The sequence below is a fragment of the Silene latifolia genome, chromosome X, assembly GCF_048544455.1.
Source record: "Silene latifolia isolate original U9 population chromosome X, ASM4854445v1, whole genome shotgun sequence".
In the NCBI taxonomy this organism is placed as follows: domain Eukaryota; kingdom Viridiplantae; phylum Streptophyta; class Magnoliopsida; order Caryophyllales; family Caryophyllaceae; genus Silene; species Silene latifolia.
Window position 1 is genome coordinate 191,785,445 of NC_133537.1, and position 15,991 is coordinate 191,801,435.

Here is a 15,991-nt window from a genome sequence, read left to right on the forward strand (position 1 = left end):
ACAAAACACAACCATCCCATATAATCCCCATTTACACGTCACACCCATATAAAATGGGTCCATTTTAAGTTTATCATATGTCAATTTGTGTAGTGTGACATATTGGACATGTTACTAGACATGTTGTTTAATAATGCATTTTTAACTTATTAAAAAATCATTATATAAACAAAATAAATCACATACAAAAATTAACTAGTAATTCACAATTACAAATACTTAAAATGGGTCATAGAATTATAAATCACAACTACTTGTATTTATAATAAACCATTCATTCTTATTTTAATTGTTTCATAAACAATAATAAAACCTAAGTAATAAAATAATTTAATTACTTAGTACGAACCTAATTTAGTCGAATTACAATAAGATACGTATTCTTACTCACAAAATCATTTGTTCAGTTTTAAGGAATTAATTAACTTGTATCAACAAACAATTAATTAATTAAACAATTAAGAATGTTACCCTAGAGGTATGACCTTAAGGAATTAACTGATCACCACCATCATACGACAGTAATGTCAAACTCTAGTCTGCCAATCATTACCGATTAATGTGGATCAGTTGACAATAAAATATTACTTTCCCTTAGCATTCTTAATATGAGATTTAAACATATAATCGCATTATTTTCGAGGACACATACTCCAACACTTATGTACTTGTTTTAGCTAATGGCTTTGAGTTGTATATGCATAATTGTTATTTTGTACATTCTTTATCTAAGAAAGTCATTTTCATTGCCATGTTAGATATGGAAGGTGTATCGTTTGCTATTAAGAACAATTGTTCTGTAATTTCTAGAAATGACTTGGCCATAGGCCAAGGCATATCAATTAATGGCATTTATGTTCTTGAAACTTCTAGCTCAAGCAAAGATATCTATAACATACAATCAAAAAGACTCAAAACAAGTGACCCAAATGAATCATACATTTGGCATTGTCGATTAGGTCACATAAATGAAAAGCGCATTAAAAGACTAGTGTCGACAGGTGTAATTAAATCATTTGATTTTCAATCATTTGGTATATGCGAATCATGTCTTCTAGGGAAAATGACTCGTAATCCTTTTAGTAGTAAAGACACACGAGCAAGTGATTTGTTGAGTCTAATACATACCGATGTATGTGGACCAATGACTATCACCACTAGAGGAAATTATGAATACTTCGTCACTTTTACCGATGACTTAAGTAGATATGGGTATGTTTACTTAATCAAGTAAAAAAGTGAATTTTTTTATAAATTCAATGAATTTCAAAACAAAGTAGAGAACCAATTGAACAAGAAGATTAAAGCACTTCGATCCGATCGTGGTGGTAAATATCTTAGTAATGAATTTGATTCACACTTAAAGGGATGTGGCATTGTGTCACAACTCACTCCACGTGGAACGCCACAACTGAATGGTGTTGCCTAGAGGAGATATCGAACCTTACTTGATATGGTTCGATCTATGATGAGTAATTCTGATTTACCCGATTCATTTTGGGGATTTACTCTTCAATCGGCCATTCACTTACTCAATCATAGCCTAACTAAAGCAACCGATAAGACTCCATATGAGATGTGGAAAGGGAAGGTCCCTAATTTGTCTTACCTTAAGATTTGGGGTTGTGATGCTCATGTCAAGGTTAAGACTGATAATAAGCGAGACCTAAGGTCTCAAAGGTATACATTTGTAAGTTATCCGAAGGAAACATATGGCTTTTACTTCTACATCCGTCACGAGAACAAAGTGTTTGTGGCTCGTGAGGCTGTCTTCTTAGAAAATGAGTTTATTTCTAGAAGACAGTGTGGGAGAAAGTTTGAACTTGATGAAATTAAAGAGCCATAAACTGAAGAGAGGACGCAAGAAGATGTTCCTTCCTCGTCTAACACGAACGTTGTTCCTTCCGAACCTAGGAGGTCAGGAAGAGTTAGTCGCCAACCTGATAGATACATAGGTATCATCGAGGGAGATCGAAACTTTGACGTGTTACTTCTAGAAAGTGCCGAACCTGCAACCTACAAAGTCGCGATCTCTAGTCCAAATTCAACTTTATGGCAAGATGCCATGCAATCCGAAATAAATTATATGCATGAAAATCAAGTTTGGGATTTGGTTGATTTGTCTGAAGGTGTAAAACCTCTCCAATGCAAATGGATCTTTAAGATAAAGAATGGCATAGAAGGGCATGATGATGTCTACAAATTAAGGTTAGTGGCAAAAGGTTTCACCAAAATACATGATTTACACTATGATGAAACTTTTGCCCCCGTGGCCATGCTTAGATCTATTCAGATTATGTTAGCGATTACCGCATTTCAGGTTTATGAAATATGGCAAATAGATTTCAAAACCGCCTTCCTAAATGGGTATTTAGAGGAGGAAGTGAAAATGACGCAACCAGAGGGTTTTGTAAATCCGAAAAATCCTAACATGGTATGCAAACTTAAGAGATCCATCTATGGGATTAAGCAAGCATCAAGAAGTTAGAATCATCGTTTTAATCATGTTATAAAGGAGAAGGGTTTCACTCGACGTGTCGAAGAACCATGTTTATATATGAAATTCGGTGGGAGCAATGTCGTCTTCCTTATCTTGTATGTGGATGACATACTACTCATTGGAAATGATGTGCCAATGCTTACCTCTGTCAAGGGGTGGTTGGGAAATCATTTCCAGATGAAAGATTTAGGAGAAGCACAACGCATATTAGGTATTCGAATCTATAAAGATAGAAGTAAAAGGATATTGGCATTAAGTTAAGAATCTTATGTTGATAAGATTCTTCGACATTTCAACATGGAAAAATCCAAAAGGGGTTTTATTCCAATGGGCAGTGGAATTACCTTGAGCAAGTCTCAGTCACCCACTGAACCTAAAAATGTTGAAGGCATGAAATTGATCCCGTATGCTTCCGTTGTTGGATCAATCATGTATGCCATGATATGCACTCGTCCCGATGTTTCGTATGCTTTGAGCATGACAAGTAGATATCAAGCCAATCCAAGTGAAAGTCACTGGGTAGCCGTCAAGAATATCCTTAACTATATGAGAAGGACTAAAGATTCATTCTTGGTGTTTGAAGGTGACACCGAGCTAAGTGTGAAGGGTTACACGGACTTGAGCTTCCAAAGTGACAGGGATGACTTAAAGTCCCAGGCTGGCTTCATTTTCATGATCAATGGTGGTGCCGTTAGTTGGAGAAGTTTCAAATAACCAGTTGCTGCGGATTCTACAACGGAGGCTGAGTACATTGCAGCATCTGAAGCTGCCTTGGAAGCTCTATGGATTAGGCAATTCTTAGAAGGACAAAGGGTAGTCCCTTCCGCCAAAGATCCTATCACACTTTATTGTGATAATAGAGGGGCCATCTTTCAAGCTAAAGAACCCAAGTCTAGCAACAAGTCTAGACATGTACCCAGAAAATTCCATATGATTAGGGATTACATTGAAAGGAAGAAAATAGCGATTTGTAAGGTTGGGACAGATGATAATATTGATGATCCTCTAACCAAGACTCTACCGCAGGCTACGCATGACCAACATGTTGTTTCCATGGGACTTAAGCGTATGCCTGAATTGTATTAGATTATGAGATATGAAGTAATAATATTGTATTGATTGTTCATATATGAAAATTACATTTATCGTTTGAGTTTTATTTTAAACTCTTTTATTTTATTACTTTGTTTTATCCAAATAGGTTGTTGAGACAATATTGAACCCTATTAAAGTGAACTGGATTAACATAGTAATTGCCCCTAGTTACTTATATGAGGTAACGTCTCTAAGTGACTAGAGTGTGAGTCGATTGATGACAAGTTCGAGTGTCATAGGGTCATAAGAGATGACTAATCGATCACATAGACAGTCTGTAAGGGACACTCTGTCGGGCAGTGACCGTTTAGAGAGTTCTGGTAATTTTTATAACTTGGTCGTGGCGAGAGCTACTATAGTATTCTTTTGAGTCAATTCTTTGACTAGAGACTGTTCGCCCAAGTTGGCACAGTTTCTGAGTGACTTTTATTTATGCTCTAAGACTTTCGTAAATGAGGTCAAATGGGCATCTTTTAGGTCATGATGAGCTGTGGCTAAATAAAGGGAATAGTGCGATAGGAATTGTCCATCCCCTTTGTCAGGGTTATTTAAAAATCTCAGGGGCACTCGAGGAGTAGTGAACTGAAAATGCGTGGCCATGCTCGGAAGGTATCTACGGTAGATAATTCCGGTCAGACAGTTATTCTCCAAATCGAGGAAACCACTCTTTATATGATCACTTGCAAGGACGACCTGCAAGACACCTTGCATTGTGTGGGAGATTGTAATAGGACAAGAGAATTGGTGACGCACCCTTGTCTCGGACAAGTGGGAGATTGTTGGAGTATGTGACCTCAACAATAGTGCGATCACATTATTAAAACTCATGATAAGAATACATGAAGGGATGATTCATTTTTATACGTCAACTGATCAACATTAATCGGTAATGATTGGCTGACTAGAGTTTGATATTACTGTCGTTTGACGGTGGTGATCAGTTGATCCCTTAAGGTCATACCTAAAGAACGATTCCCTTAATAGATAAATTAATTAATTCTATATTGATACAGATTAATTAATTCCTTAAAAATTGAACAATTTACATATGTGAGTGAGAATATGAATCTTATTATAATTCGATTAAATGAGATTCATTTTAGTAATTAAAATATTATATTACTAAAATTTTGTTTATGAAACAATTAAATTAACAATGTTCGGTTAATTATAATTACAATGTGTTGTAGATTATATTAACTTTAGCCATTTTATACACTTGTGATTATGAATTACTAGTCAATTGTTATATATAATTCAATTAATATATGTAATGATATTTAATTGTTAAATATGCATTAATATTATTACCAACATGTTACAAATTATATGACAAATGACAAATGACAACAATAAAATGGATTCCATATTATATATAGGTACCGGTGTTTTAGAGGTGTTTAGGATTAATTTGGTTAATTATTTTTAATTGTTAAAAACAAAATGATTACCACCTAAGACAAGACTACACCCTAACCCTTTTTTGAGAAGAACAACTCTAAAAAGAAAAGAGGCATGCATTGGCTCCCAAGCCACTCCCCTCCCACCGGTTTTTCCACCCCACTTAGAGAATAAAAATTGTTTTTATTTCTCATACAATTCATTATTACATTTGATATTATTCTCAGTTTTCTCATCTTCTCTCTAAAATAAGTTTTAGAATATATTGTTCAAAATCTAATTTATTTAGATTACAAAAAGTCGTAATAAGAAATATTATTAGAGAATAATTTAAGGTCTCTAATAATATATCAAATTGTTATATTATTAGATTTAAGGGGTAGTCTTGGTGCCATCAAGAGTAGAATCTCTACTATTGGGATTACGAGGATCATCCATTAACTTGTAGCTCAAGAACAAGTGTGGGAAGGAGTCCTCACTTGTGCCCTAAATCGATTCTACAAATGTAAGGAACATAGTTCTAACTTTCTATTTTATATAATGTTATGGATGCATTAGAGGGTTTAAGAATCCTTTCAAGGTGATGGTTGTCTTTAGCTACGGGGACGAGATGGGATGTCATCACTTCGAGTCTAGCTTCCGCTGTTACGCGTTTAGCTATTTTGGTTTCAGTTGTATTAAGATTCATATACACTTTCTTTTGGTTTGGTTTTGAGACAATCTAATCATTTAACCTTATACTCTAATAAATGTTTTGGAATGGTTACTTTTGATATACTAGCCTCGGTCAACCGAGATGGTAACAGCTTCTCATGCTAGGGTGGTCCTTGGTAAGGCACCTAGGCATGTGGGGGTGTTGCAAAGTGGTATCAGAATGATAATTCTGGAACCTAAAACCCATGGACATAAGGAGTCTAATTAAAATGAACCCGGGTAGGAGTTGTTTGGAGATACCGCAAAGGCTTGGGAGACGTCCTAAGGCTGCAACTTTGCCCTTACAACTTTGAGCCGGTCACGGCGGGGTGTCAAGGGATCGTTATCTGTTGTATGCCTTTATGTATATGTTGGAAGAAGTATATTTTTTGGTTGAATGGAAGTGATTGGAGTATATGTAATGCGATGTGGGGTATTTCTATATGATCATGATGATGTTAATGTTTGGTTTGTTGGTAGTAGCATGTGATTAAGGTCATGCGTATATATATACACACACACACACACACACACACACACATATATATATATATATATAGGGTCAGGATCCGGTGAGAACCACCAACATAATGAGAACCATGAGAACCCTTACTAAATCATCACCAAATCTTGTTCCAAAAGTTTTGATGGATCATTTACCCTTAGTTTAGTTTATTCAAACACATTTTTTTAGCATACCTAAACAAAATTTATCGATTTTATTAACAATAAATAAACTTAATGTAAAAAAATACAATTAAGTATACTAAAATGGCTATCGATGCACTAAAACGAATATTAGGTGCAAGAAAATTGTTACATGCATGAAAATGAGTACTAGGTGCATGAAAATAACGAGCGCTAGATGCACGAAATCGAGTTCTAGGTGCCTGAATATTGTTAGTTAAATGAAAATGAGTAGCAGATGCATGAAAATTAATAAAATGAAAGTCGCTTCGATTTCCGTCAATAGTTTATACTTTTTGAACCAAGAAATATGTTATCTAACCATAAAATTTAATGCCGAATCCAAATATGTCGCTATTTTTTAAAGAAAATATCCGTAAGGTGGAGTTCTCACGGTTCTCATTATCTTGGTGGTTCTCACAGGATCCCAATTCTATATATATATATATATATATATATATATATATATATATATATATATATATATATATATAGATATAATTGTTGTGATTAATTTACATGTGGGTATGATAAAATGTTCACCTATGTACTGGTTTTTAGAACTATTGAGTTGTTATTATTTGCCTTGTTCATGTTCATGTTGTTTTGTTAAGAAAAATTGATTTGTATGAAGACCAACAATGGTAGGGCTGTCTTAAAACTGTCATAAGTCAAGTAATAAAAATGATATTTCTGTGATTCTAATTTGAGGTGATAGCTTGTCTTCTTACGATTCTAAGGATAGGTCACACGCCCAAAATGACGAAGTAACGAGTGAGATATGACTGTTTTACGAAAACTGGATGTTGCTGAGAACAGCGCCGAAACTCGGCCGAGTAACCCATATTTGGCCGAGTAATCTTTCTGTGATAATTTTGTTTAGCTTCTGGAGACGAGAACTCAGCCGAGTAGTATAGTTACTCGACCGAGTGTCCTGTACTTGACCGAGTACCTCTTTGGGCGGTTGTTTTGAGTTGACGGGTACGTTCTTACATATGTTCTGAGTCGTAGGTTATGTGCAAACGTATGTTTTGGGTCTTAAAGCATTCTTTTACATATGTGACGGTCATGATACGTAAGTTACCGGATACTACGATGTGGAGAATGTCGGCTTATGAAGGTTATGTGTTGGTTAGTGATATAAAAATTATGCGGCTCAACAACGAAATTAAAAAATTGAACAGACTCCACGATTATTCTGTCAGAAGCAAGACTGAGCCATGTGTTCAACATTGGTTTCCTTTAGTTACTTGGGCGTCAAGTTTAGTGACTTGCTTTGACGTCAAGGAGAGTGCATTGAGCTGGAGAAGGAAGGTCTGTAGAGATTGAGGAAACGTGCATAGGCAAGCACAAAAGTCGGTTGCCATATCTTTCCTAATTTAAGTTTTCCTAACTAGTAGTCTATCCGGTTTTAGGAAAGTTTCCAATTTTCTTAAAATCTGGATTAGTTAATTATTCCATTGTTGTTATTTTCTGTAATACTCCGTATTTATAAGTCTCTGGGTACTCTATCGAGTAGGCCTTACTCTGGCGATTAAGGGTGAGTAGCGTTTTAAAATAGTTTCTGACCTGTTGGGTCCTCGATCGAGTAACTATGATACTCGATCGAGTAAGGGGGTACTCGATCGAGTACCTTAGCAACTCGATCGAGTAGCCGGTTTACGGGGAGTTATTTCTCGGGTTTTGTTAATTATGCGATTAAGGTATATAATCTTTTCCGTCATTGTTCTAAACACTTTTCAAAACCTAATTTACTGTCAAGAGAGAAAGCAAAGTACGTTCATCACCTTAATCGCATTGTTAGCAAATCCCGGAGTTTGGAAGGTCGGATTTCATCGTTCTTTATACCGTTGTGATCCTTGCGTCAAGGGTAAGACCTATATACCATTTTTATAATGTTTCTTTAAAGTTGGTTAAACCCTAATTTGGGAATTGGGGGTTTTGTAGTATGTTATGCTTGGTAGTGATTATATGTTTGTATGTTAGGAGGAGGATTCATAGAGGAAGCTTTTTAATATCAGCTGTAAGATTGTCTGATTGTTGTGCTTTCCAGGTAGGGTTTCCCTACTCAGTATTAGTTATATAATGTGTGGTGATTGTGCTGTAATTAGTGCTTGTTGTTTGGTTTCGTGACGGTTGTTGATTGATTGTTGTTGATGGATGTGATTGTTTGTCTCTGGTTCTCGAGATGCGTTCTCGGCTGAGTGGAGTCACTTGCGGGAGTGGCTTCACGCCCTAGTTTTGCTCTTCGTGGAACCCGCCACAGAAGGGGATGTGCACATTAATGGGACAGGGTTATCGCTCGGTATGATGAGCGTGGCTTAGGTTTTTTTTAACGGCTGCGGTCCCCCACTGGCAGGGCTGGTCCAGTGGACAGTCGGTGACGGAGATGGAGTGGAGTGGAAGATTGTGTATGATTGTATGAGCTGTATTGTTTTCTGTTCAGTTGGCTATATGATTTATGTAATTAGTACTGACCCCGATTATTGTTTTAAAACCTGCGGTGATCCATTCGGGGATGGTGAGCAGATATTGAGCAGGTATGAGATGAGTACTGAGATAGCTGGGATGTGCCACGATATGATGATAGAAGTCTTCCACTGTAGCTTAGTAGTTTTCATGACATTTCAGTTAGATCAGTAAACAGTCAGTTTGAGAACATGTATTTGTACTTTTGGTTTTGGTTTTGAGATTGTAACCTTTCACTAATTATTTCTATTTAAACGTTGTTTCTCTATTGTTTATTTGATTATCATTGCCTCGGGTAACCGAGATGGTAACATCCTTATACCTGGGTGGTCCTGGTGATCGGTCCGTTTCGTGTTCATAATTAAAGGTGTGGTCGTTGGGTCACGTCCGAATCAAAACACAATTTATAGCTTCATAAACAACTCTACAATTAGTAATGAGGCAAGTAAAGGTTGGATCCCAAGGGACCGGTATTGAAATGAGATTTCTATTTAAACTAGTGGTGCCTTAGGGGTGTCACAATTTGGGTTGATGTAGAAGGTCACTAACTAAAATAGCAATGAAAATAAACAAGCAAGATGAATTGAAAGGGGTGTAAACAATTGATTAAAAAGCACTAGGGTGTCATGGGATCATAGGGGAATCATGGGAATTGATCATACAAACATGTTCTCAAATTATAAGCAAGCAATTATTGTTGTGATGGATTGAGTTGGGTTATATCTTACAATCCTAGGAAAGTTTGGGTCCCGGAGCCGAATCGATTAGATTGTACAACACCTAAAAGTCGACTTAATCTTCCCTACTCAACAACATGCATGGTCTAATGAGACTCGAGTTGGGTTATGTCTTACAAGTCTCATTGAAAAGATAGGAGATGGTGGTAAATGCAAGGATTCATAGGCTTAGCATTTCATCAAATATAACATGTGCATGAGTTGAGATCAAAACAAGCAAGCAAATAAAACATGAAAGCATATTAATTTAAGCATGAATCATTCCCCATGTTGGTTTCCCCTAATCACCCATTAACCCTAGCTAAGAGACTAGTCACTCATTATCATGTTGATCATGCTAGCAAGGTTGTCAATCATACCAACAAAATGAAACATGATGAATAAATGAAAGTAATTAACAATAATTAAAAAAGGATTAAGGGAATTATACCTACTAATGATTCCAATAATAAAGCAAGGATAAAAGAAGTACTTGATGCTTGATTGAGAGGTTGTCAATCTCCCAATAATAACCCAAATAATCTTCAATTACCCAAAAATAAAGGATGAACAATAGAGAGATTAAGGAAATAAAACTTGTATTAGAACTTGATTAATTGTTGATTACAAAACTCAAGAGAGATTTGATTGATATTAACTACTCTAATTATTGATAAGAAGAACATGCTCTTCTAATTAGACTAATGGGGTATTTATAGTGGAAATTAGGGGGATACATTAGGGTTAACTAAGGGCTAAACTAGTAATTACACTTTTTAGATTGAGCGGGGAGGAGCCGGTATTTTCCGAAGGAAGGGCTTCTTTATTTGTAGCTTAGAGAAGACGAAAATGCGCTGTAGAGGAATCCGAGCGGATCAGGGTCGGGACGGGCGGATTCTGGCGATGGAACACGAGTTGATTCAAGAGAATCCGGGCGGATTGTGGTGGCCAAACCCGAGGGTCTTGGTGGAAAACCGCACGGATTGTGCAGGTGGAGGACGGCCGGATTGTAGACAATCCGCACGGATTGTGCCTCAGCAAGACTTCTTCTTCTTTTCTTCCCTTTTCTTCATAAATTCCTTGGGGATTTCCTTGGGGACTCAAGGATCCTTTCTCAACATTGCTCATCTACTATCATATATACAAAGGCCTTCTAATCTTGTCTCTCCTTGATGCTTGGTCATTGAATTCGATCAATTTAATCTCGTTTTGCCATGAAAATGCAAGATTCTTACTCCTTTCCTACCAAGGGATCAAAATCTCAAAGAATATGCAAAACAAAGAACTAAAGATAATAAATGACCCAAATATGCACTAAAAAGCATGGGAACAAGGCTAATTCGGGGGCTAAATATGCACTAATTATGGTCACATCAAATATCCCTAAACCGAACCTTTGCTCGTCCCGAGTAAAGAGGTGACAAAGACTAGGACCATTATTTAAACTAACCTAATAACATAGCCGATATGAGACAATTAGCGGGTCTCACTCCGCCCCTTCAACTCACAACAAGACAACCATGAGGTAGGATGCCTTCTTGCAAGGCAAGGTGGGTCTTACCAAAATGGCGACACATCCAAACATTAAGCACACAAAATCACATAATGGATGCATCTACAAAAGAATAGCCACTTCCTCATCAAGTGGCGGAGGCACTAAAGAGGAACAAATTTAAGAGCATCTAATCCTTCACAAATACTAGTTCAACAAATTACTAAGGCTAAGAGGATGGCACTAAATCACCTCCAAATGGTGTTAAACGAGACTACTTTCGTCCTCAATTTCCAAATGCTTTCGTCAAGAGCGATCGGATGGTGGTGGAATGATGATCCCTATGATGCTAGTAGCATATGACATGACAAGTCTCGAATTCTCTACAAAAGTAAAGGTCATGGATCGTCCCAAGCTCGACAAAGTGGCTTGACAAAAAGACTTTTTGGGAATGAAATGCTCAAATCCTTATACACAACGGGTGGATATGACTAGTATTCAAAATTGACCTCATTTCAACTTTCACATTTCAAAAATTTTAGATGGGGTTTGTCCCTTCCGGGCTAGTGTCCTTTGCTTTCGCCTATCGCTTATTAGGCAACCGGTTAACCTCTAGACAATAGCTTTTCGGGGTGATAGTCACTCTGTCTCTGGGCGGCCGAATTCACAACCGTGTGGGGGCCCAATTCAATGGATCCCGCTCCAAAGCACATCGAAGTGGTACGCCTCCATCAAAGCAATTTAAATTTCTCAACATTCAAAAATTCATAACATTTGAGGTTTCCTTGGCATTAAATTACTTCCACATGACAAAATTCCTTGAAATGAGCACTTTAAGCTTATTGATAGAAAATATTTTTGGGTTGCCTTAACCCAAGGTCAATCAAGGTCACCTAGACAAGTTAACCAAGACCACATCGCATCACGGGGTTGGATAGGTGACTCACATGCAAACCCTTGACTAGGCCTTGGGTCATGGGTCAAAAGATACTAGTATGACACTATCTAGGGTGTTTTACAACCATTCTAGTAGGCAAAGTCTTAAGTTGAACAAGTATTTGTAATGGCTTAGTTGCTCTTATCAAAGTTCCTAATTAGGCATTTTTCAAAACATTTCTAACATGCAACTACATGCCATGATGCAACTAATATAATCATCTTAATGCAAGTGATTCTATCAACTAATATGACATATAAACTAAATGCAAGTCCTAAGTTCACATTGTTATACCGCATCAATCAAAATAAAGCCACATAGTCATTAACATAAAGAGAAAAAAGGAGATAGGAAAGATCATACCATGCGGTCTTCATTATCCTCATGTCTCGGATGTGGCGTAGTCAATCAATGTGAACAAGGATAGAACAAACACAATATATATAAAACAATATATACACAAGACTACAAAAGTAAATAAACATGTTTTTGGGTTTTCAATTTTCAAATTTTTATGATTTTCGAACTTTTTCAATTTTTTTGGATTTTTTGAATAAGAGTTAAATGTTAGAATTCCCATCCCCACACTAATATGGGCAGCGTCCTCAATGGCCAAAATGATGGAAATTATGTAAAGATGATGCATGATTTCTATACTAAATGCAATCTACACTAAGCTACACTACATGATGTATGGTTTTTGTTATGACGGAGAGGATAATTTAGATTACGTCCCGTTGTGTATGCATTAACTTCCCCAAACCGAGTTAGACACTATTGCTAATGTCCAAGGATGGGTGTAGTTCATGCACACACTATGCAATGCATGAAACGAATTTGTCATTTTGGATTTTGAAAATGGGAACAATAAAATGAGAACACCTCAATGGTACCGAGGTGTGAGTCCTCTATGGTGCTAGGACTACTCCAACAATTATCAAGAAAATAATTAAAACAAAGAGAGAAATAGACAAACCATGAGAGGGTAGGAGCCTCCAAGGCTTGCTAATCTTCCATCATATCATCACCATCATCACTTTCTTCATTAGAAGTGGTCTCATTGCCACTTCCCTCTTCATTTGCTTCTTCACTTTGCTCATCATCTTGCTCACCATCCTTTTCTCCTTCTTCACTTGCTTCCTCATCAATGTTATTATCAACTTCTTCATTACCAACAACCTCATTGTCACCCGAAACGACCCTAGATGCACCCGGAAATAGGACTTCTCTATCCGCCCAACTAGGCAAAGGACATGATGGATCAAGTAGTCCTTGCCTAGCTAAGTGTAGGAGGGGTGGATATTGAGCCAAGTAAGCATTTTTCCGATCCTCAAAGGCTTGCTTGTGCATTGCTTGCATGAGAAGAGTCAAATAATCATTTCTAGCTTCAACTCCTTCCGGCTTGAACTCTTGATACTCAAAAGGGTAAGGTGGTATGACAATGGAAGAGGAGGGCATTTCAAGTTCACCCTTTTGTTGTTGGATAATATACTCGGCCTCTTTAGAAAGGGGAAGTAGATAATTGGTCCGGTGGACGCTTAGACGACAAATCTTTGAAGGCAAGGTGAACGATCTAGCTTCACTAGTGAGCCATCCATACTCGGTGTCAAGAGGGTTATGGGCAACCCACTTGTACTTGTGTATCATAGTATGCAAATCAACAAGATGACCACCCTCCTTTGCTTTATACTTGTTATCCTTATTGAAGTTAGGATCAAAGTACTTAGCTAGGATAGTGACTAGGCCGCCATTGACAATAACGGTAGTGCCCTTCTTCCCACAATCAATGTTGAGCCATCTATCTACCAAAAGCCTCAAAGAGTTGAAAGGCTTGGTGTGTACTCTTCCAATGTTCAAAGCCGATTCAAGAAGAATAAAATCAAGTTTGGTGAAATGGTTGGTATCTTTCCTTGCAATAATGGTGTTTCCTATGACCTTGTGCCATACCCTTATGCCCGGATGGTGGACTAAAAGAGCACGACTCGTATGAAAGTCCTCAAATTTCCTCCCGGAAATTGCCTCCCAAAGAGGGTCGGGGTCATACTTTCCATAATTCTTAAAATAACTCGGTTCATCACTAAGACCCAAGATTTCACCCAATTCCCTAAAGGAAATGCGTCTACTAACATTAGCTAGACGAAACTCGAGATTCTCCCTAGTCTCAACTTTGGTGACTTTCAAAGAACTCAAAAACTCCAAGGTAAGGGAGGGGTATGTCAATTATTTTGATTCAAACAATTTCTCTAACCCCATGGCTTTGAAAAAGGCTCTAGTTTGCTCAAGGACACCCAACTTATCCAAGGTGTCTTCACAAATAAATTTGGTGGATTGAAGTGATTTCCTAGCAAACTTGGCAAAAGTATCTCTATGGGTTTTGGAAATAAAAGTTACCTCCGGATAATGCAAAAGTTGATCGATTTCCAGAGTAGAAGATGTTGTTGCTCCCATAGAAGGTTGTTGTTGTTGTAGCACTTCCAAGTTTGGGGTTGCTACCACCATAGCCAATGCTTTCTTTGCTTGAAGAGCCTTTTGCCTTTGTGAAAGTGTCTTTGGTGCCTTTGTTGCCTTTGTTGCTCCCTTAGTCCTTGCCATTTGATGAATTAACCAAGAAAAGAATGAAAAATCTTCAATTTGTAGTGTACCCAAATCGATTTAAAGGTGACAGGCTTTGCCTTTATGGATTCAAAAATCGACTCAAAGGTTGAAGATTTTGTGCTTGGTTTTGATTTTTATTAAAAAAGGAGTGATTGATTTGTTGTTAGAAGGATGATTTGATTTGATTTTGGTGAATGTAGTTAAGGAATTTTATTTTTGTGATGGAGAGGATGAGGGTTTGATGTTTTGAAGTAGTGTTATGAATGAATGAATGAATGAATGAATGAAGGTGGGAGGGGTTTTATAAAGACCGAAAAATTCGAACTGCAGGGGCAATCCGTGCGGTTTCTGTTCAATACGGGCGGATTCTTCACTTTCTGGGTTTGATAAAACTCGCCTAAAGACGGGCGTCTTTAAGAGAAGACGCTCGGATTCGCTGACACGGGACGGGCCGATTCTTCAGAAGACGGACGGATTTCAGTCCAGGAATTTTTCTTGTTTTCCTCAGCAGAGGAGACGGGCGTCTTCCTTCCAAGACGGACGGATTTTCAGATACGGGCGGATTTCAGTCCAAGACGCCCGGATTCTCTTACAGTCAAAAATATTTCAAAATTTTAGCTTATAGGGACGTGCGTCTTCAACCCAGTACGCTCGGATTGGATGAAGACGGGCGGTTTCTCTTGAATCCGTTCGGATTCGACCCGTTTGTACCCGGATTTAGTTCCATCCATGTACAATGCATATCCCTTATCATTCTTCTATTCTTCTTCAAATCTTGTGTTCTTCATTGTGGGGGCACTACTAAGGCATGGATAGCCTAGGCAATTGCCATCCCCACACTAAGCTAGAGCACTACACATCCATTGTTTCGTTAAGTCCATGGTGAGGACATGAGCGACAAATTCCCTTGAACCGCTCCCAAGCTTCATACAAAGATTCTTCATCCCTTTGCTTAAAACCCGTAATTTGAGCTCTTAGCATGTTAGTCTTTTCCGGTGGGTAGAATTTTTTGTAGAAAGCTAGAGCCAACTTCTTCCAAGAATCTATTCCGAGAGTGGCCTTGTCAAGGCCCTTCAACCATTGTTTCGCGGTGCCGATTAGAGAAAAAGGAAATAAGACCCATCGAATTTGGTCTTGAGTCACACCGGTTTGAGAGATTGCATCACAATAGTCGCAAAAGGTTTCCATATGAGAATGAGGGTCTTCACTAGGCATCCCCCCAAATTGGCTCCTTTCGACTAATTGGATAAAGGCGGATTTGGCAATAAAATTTCCGGTTAGATGTTGTGGTGTAGGAGTACCATTGGGTAGGTTCTCCTCGGTGGGTACGGAATGTGACGAGAATTTAGGCATTGTAGGTTGATTTTGTGGGGTATTGTGTAATGGGTTCTCCTCTCCTTCTATTG

At 37.7% G+C, this 15,991-nt stretch overlaps 1 non-coding gene across 1 annotated transcript; it reads left to right on the forward strand.

The window, feature by feature from the left end:
- The first annotated feature begins 15,459 nt into the window (after window positions 1-15,459).
- Window positions 15,460-15,566, forward strand: LOC141625882 (small nucleolar RNA R71). Its single transcript, XR_012535628.1, has one exon. It is a non-coding gene; the product is annotated as a small nucleolar RNA R71 (small nucleolar RNA).
- The last annotated feature ends 425 nt before the right edge of the window (window positions 15,567-15,991 follow it).